Below are 5,916 nucleotides of genomic sequence, written 5' to 3'. Positions count from 1 at the left end.
AGGAGACTGAAATCTAACATTCCCCAGATTTCATCTCTAAAAACTTATGCAAAGGCACTCTTTCTTTCTGTCCAGTACACCTTTTGCAATACTTAGAGATACTGTAAATCTGACAGGTCACAAATGTGGCAGGTGGACTCAATATGTTTGGCGGTAGTGGATCTCCCATCCTCATTATAATTGGCCTCAAGCGGTTGGCCTGAATGGTGCTGGTGGCTCTACCATTCCAATACAAGTTTCCGTAAGTATTATAATGTAATGTTAAGTTTTAAAAATCCAAAAGCAGTATATAAATGCTTAACAACATCTAGCAACTTCTAGTGCCATTCCAGCTATTAAACAAAGTCCAGCTATTAAATAAATCTCTTAAATAAATTTGCTAAAGACTGGGGGGGGGAAAATAAAAATCTGGAGGAGGTGATTATCCAGAGCATCTGGGGTAAGTAATAGACATCAACATTCACAGAGGAATCCAGGAGGCATTTTGAGAGGAAAATCCTTTCCACTCTGCTCCATATATGACTAATGCTTCTGGCCTTTCCATGTAACCCAGTTGCTGCCCCCACAGTTGATGCTTGGTTAATCAGGGACAATTTCATCAATCTTTCCATCGGGCAGACATCATGACAAAGGTAGAACAGAGGAACATACTGACCAATAAGCCAGAAGGTGAGGAAGCTTAGCAAGTAGGATCAAGGCCTGCCTCATCCAGACCCTCCTTCCTTTTCATCCAATCCCAGTTCCTTTATGGAGAACAGCCCACGCTTGGCTGGAAAAAGTGAATGGAGTCATTTGGTTACCCTTCTAGTTAAACAGTAATGGTTGTATGACATGGGCCTACAGGAGGGGGGCTTGTAGTGTTTGTACCCTACTGAATGCTACAGTGAGAAAGAGGCATGGGCTTCCTTCAAAAAATCAGTCAGTCATTAATGAAATTTCATTATGCAATTTTCTGCAAACCTTAATAAATACAGACTCTCCATTGCTGTTTCACACGCTCTTCTTCCAGTCCAGCAAAGCAGGACTGCACCAAGCTTCAACCAATCATGAGGCTCCTCTGTCTTCTTTTTGCCATCTTCTTATTCTTCTGTCAAGCATTTCCAGGTAAGAGAAAGTGAAATTATATGGAGGGCTGGCATAAGATGTAAGGACAGGACAAGAACCCCAACCTTTGGTTATCCTTCATCCTAGGCCTGTTTCCTTTCAAGTAAGCCCATCATGTTCAGTGAATATGTATCTAAGGTAAATGTGTTCTGAAGCTGAAACGGATGAGAGCTCTTGCAGCTGCTGTGTCTGTTCTCTATGCGGGAGGCTGGCAGTTCTCCTGTTTGTGGGAAGGTTCCACTTCCTTCTTGCTCTCCTTTTGGCTTCCTCCTGCACAAACTGTTGCTTCTCTAAAAGCTTTCCCAAGTTAATTTCTCCCATTGCCATACTAAAGCTCGGAAGACCTCATGAGTGAGTCAGTTATGATTAGTTTGTGAAATCATGATTCGGCTTCCAAAGACCATTCAGATCTTAGTTTGCTGTGGAAAGGCTGGTTTCATTGCCTTTGCTTGGGCATGGCATTTCCATAGTTGGGGAGAGTATGAGGGCAGTCCCGGGGAACAAGTCAGGATTAGGCCAGGAAGTCCACATTCAGACATGATGTGAAATTATTAGGACTAATTGTGTTTAGTTGATTGACTTAAAGCCACGGTTTCAGATCCTAGTTTGTTGGACTCTAACTAATCATAATTTATGATGTGGGCCAAGTTAGCTTAGGACCATAGTAAATTCAATTAAACTATGGGTTTTTTTGCGTTAACTGAGACTAACTTTTCCATGCCCACACAGGTAGAGTTGCTTCATGATTCAGAAGATGTAATTTCTCTGTGGTTTGGATGGCACTGGGCAATGTTCTCTTTGTTTTGGAATAGTAAATATAGTAGAGCTATTATCAGCTTAAAGACATACTTACTTTTTAATTGTATTTAATTGTAATTAGCATAGTAATAAAAAGATAGCTAGTGGGGGGAGTATATTTTCATAGAATTAGCTAGCCTATTTACAACAACAGAAACGCAGTGGATTTCATATTGCGGTGTTTACACTAGCCAAGATTTTTTTATGGACGCAGTTTGATAAGATAGCACTTTGCTGCTTTGCTATTCAATTTGATACGTAACATGTCTACTTTCCACATTGCTTTCTTGAGAGCAGTGTAGCGATGTGGCAAATGCTGGGAAATTTTTCTGATTAATTAAGGAAGCAGATTGTTCCCAAATTAGGGACACTAATTAATTTACTCTACAGATCTTAGAGAGAGAGAGAGAGAGAGAGAGAGAGAGAGAGAATGAATGAATGAGAATGAGAATTAATTACTTCTTTTAAAGGAAACATGTTTAAAGAAGAGGCAAATACAAAGTTAAAGAGGTATTGAGAGAGAGACAAACATGGCCCAGAGTGAAAGTCCTTGCCATATATTTCTGTCCCCCTTCAATGGAAAATTCAAGAAAATGTGTTTTTGTTTCTTTTCATTTGACAGGAAATGCTCAACCTCCATCAGATACATTAGAATGTGTTCGAAATGGAGGTTACTGTAGGCCTCCATCATGCCCTCTTCCTTCACAGCCTACTGGAGGGACATGTCAGAATGGATTCTTGACCTGCTGTAAATGGTAAAGAAAAGATCAATATGGTTGAGTCTGGGAGAAGGGGCTTTGGAATCATATGACTGGAAAGTAGATTTAGTATAGAAGATTAGGGAGACAATCCTAAATCCATGTACTTAAAGCAGGTGAAATAACGAGGTTGAAACTTGGGTGGTTTAGAACTCAGATTCTTGTGGGCCTAATCCCATTTTTTGTTTTTGTTTGTTTGTTTGTTTGTTTGTAGTTCACCTTTCTCACTAAGACTCCATGAGGATTACACAGTTTGAGATTAGTACCATCAATATCAAGGGCATTTCCATACAATGTCAAGGGCATTTCCATAAACAATGCAATAGTGTAACAATAGTGTAAATAAATACAAGTTTACAAAAGCATAGCATTAGCAAGAATCCAATACAGACTTGATGAAATGCTGAAACAGAACATGATGAATACTAGGACTGTCATTGGGCAACATGAGGCACAGGTAGTATACAGTACATATTTAAAGCAACAGATAATATGAAAGACAACATAACGGTCAAGTCTATGGTCCCTAAGCATCTGACTGAGACCTCCTCCCTACAATTCTTGTCTGGTAAATAAGAATCAGAGATGTAGCTCCATGTAACTTTGCCACCAGAATGCTGAAGAATCAGAAGCTTTCATGTGATGGCACCAAGACTGACTGTCAAAGGCAGCTATATCATAGGTTTATGTGACTAGGGTTGTCTAATCTGACTCAGTAAAATATTAAGCAGAGTTGCTTTTAACAGTCTTAGACTGTAACCCTCTTTAGGATTTCACAGTTTGTTAATTCATGCAGATTTGGGAGTAGTGCCTGGAGAGGGAGCAGTCTGGGGAATGGGAGGAGCTTATCAGGGACATGGTGTTATAGAGGTCACTCTCTGAAGCTGTCCTGTCCTTCGGGGAGCTGCTCTCTCTAGTCTGAAGGTCAGTTCAAGGAGAACTCCAGGCGCCACCTGCAGGTTGGCAACTCAACTCTGGGGGGAAGGGTCAAATCTTGTCTTTTCTTCAATATGTGGCAAGCCCTTTAATTCATTCCACTGAATTTAAAATGAGAAGTGATCAATCCTCTACCTATCTAGTTTGCTCCCCATCCATTCTTCAACATTTTACCACGCTTTGTACGAAACCTCGGTTTAATAGTAGACTGATGAAACCTTGAATGCTTACTTTTAAGACAATGCCAAGAAAAAGAATATTAGTAGTTGGATATTATATCGTGATCTTTTCTCTGTGTAGGCCTCGTGGAGGAAGTCGCACTGACTGATCCAATAATGACAGACAACATCAGAGTTCTGGGATCGTGGAGAAAGCCTACCTATTTCTGAAACTGAAGACACCAACTTCCACGTGGTAAATGAAGAGCGTATCATCTGTCCTGTGAATGAATTTAAGCAGTGGGGAAAATCTGGACACCCTCTGCCTTCAATCTGTGGGATGAAATAAAAGTGTTATGCAGTTATAAAATTTGATCCTACAATGAATAGTTGATTCAGCTGAAGTTGCACATGCAGAAAATGCTGGAATCAAAAACAGATTTCAAGTGAAGTGTCAAGCTCAGAGCTTCGATTACTAATGAGAAGTTTGAGAACTCAATCTGAGAACTACATTTTAAAAAATAAAAATCATGACATCAATTGGCCTTTGTATGTGAATGAATGACATTTACTTGAGTTAGAAAAAATTTACCTTGCTTGATAGAATTGGAAAAATTACCTATTTCTAAAACTGATGACACCACGAGGTAAATGAAGAGCTTATCATTTGGAGAGTGAAATAATTTAAGCACTGGGGAAAATCTGGAGACCATCTGCCCTAAGTCTGTGGAATAATATAAAAGAGTTATACAGCTGAAGTTGAACATGCAGAAAATGCTGGAATCAAAAACAGATTTCAAGCCATGTGTCAAGGGGTAGGTCCCGCCTCCCTTATCAAGGTCTGGTGGCATACCTGAGAGGGGACTGCACCTCCCAGGTCCTCAGCCCTCTCCCCACCCCTTGTCACCCAGGCCAGCCTGATCTGGCCCCGGTGTTTGAATCTGGGTGGCGCGGGCTGCCCTGCCAAGGCCAGAAGGAGTCCTCGACATCCTTCTATGTGATACTCACCATATGCCCTGCTCCCCTCCCTATGCAGCCTGCAACTGAGTCCCCCAGTTAAGTCTGGGGGCATAAGGAATGGTCATATAGGTTACGGGATAAAGCGGTGCAGTAAAAAAAGCTTGCTTATTGTAGCTCATCCTTGAATGAAGACACAAGACTCATCAAGAACTTTTCAGCATAACTTGCTTACTTGTCTGATATTGAATCAGATTGTCAACAGGGCTTTCAACATAGAGTATAAGATGTTTGAGGTCCATGAGATGCAGGACAAAACATAACCCGTTGCTCCACAGTCTTCAGCTCTGCTCAGATGCTGCTTAGGAAAGTGGGGGCAGGGGGAGTAAAGACTCACGTGTGGGGACTGGAGGGGGAACCCCATGGGAGAGGCAAGGAAAATCAAGCGTGGATATTCAGCCACTTGGGAAGGGGGCTGGGCTGACAATTCCAATCCTTCTTTTCCTCCTCTGTGGCGTATTTTTCTGCTTAGGAGGTGAGTGTGGGTTCATTCGTCGCTGCTGAGACCCTTGGCTAAACCACCAAGTCATGGCAATTCTAAATGGCAAGATGATGGTATTCTAGTGACTTCTTCAGACTCTTCTCCACCTCCACTCCCACTGCTGTCTTTGCTTCACAGAGGGGAAGGAGACAGCAGCAGTTTCTGAGTAAACGTACACAAGATGGCTGAAAATCCAGGCCATGAAATGAAAATTTTAGGGTCTTGAAGGGTTTGGGGAGTCCTTGAGTTTCAGCTCATCTCATGATAATTTCAGTTATTACTCTCTTGGAATAAAGCAGAACTTTTTAAATCAAGTTGCACCTCTAATTTTAAACAAGTCTAATTGTGCAAGGAAAGAAGAAGCCACACTGCTCGAAAATGATTTTTGTAGTGGCTAATGAAGTAAAATGGCTAATGAAGTAAAAAATTCATGGGCATCCATTACGAATCTTCTAGATAGATATGACTTTTCCCCACTGCAGAAATCACTAAGTTCCCGTACTGTACAGCACTCATATATTGGTCATGTCTTCCGTTAATGTAGCAAAAGTTCCCAATGCCATGGAGCAGTGAAAATTTAAAACAAAGGAGCCATCAACTGGCTAACATTGGACTTGCAGGGAAACTATAGAAAGAAATTCCATGAGGCTGATTGTCTAGCACA

General features: G+C 41.2%; 1 long non-coding RNA gene across 1 annotated transcript; it reads left to right on the top strand.

Moving 5' to 3' along the window:
• The first annotated feature begins 977 nt into the window (after window positions 1–977).
• LOC129335262 (uncharacterized) lies at window positions 978–4,294 on the top strand. The gene is made up of 3 exons (XR_008597600.1): window positions 978–1,104; window positions 2,525–2,657; window positions 3,897–4,294. It is a non-coding gene; the product is annotated as an uncharacterized LOC129335262 (long non-coding RNA).
• Window positions 4,295–5,916: the final 1,622 nt, after the last annotated feature.

This window comes from Eublepharis macularius, chromosome 1 (genome assembly GCF_028583425.1).
Source record: "Eublepharis macularius isolate TG4126 chromosome 1, MPM_Emac_v1.0, whole genome shotgun sequence".
In the NCBI taxonomy this organism is placed as follows: Eukaryota; Metazoa; Chordata; class Lepidosauria; order Squamata; family Eublepharidae; genus Eublepharis; species Eublepharis macularius.
The sequence above is the reverse complement of the archived record's forward strand: the minus strand, read 5'-3'. Positions and strand labels throughout refer to the sequence as shown.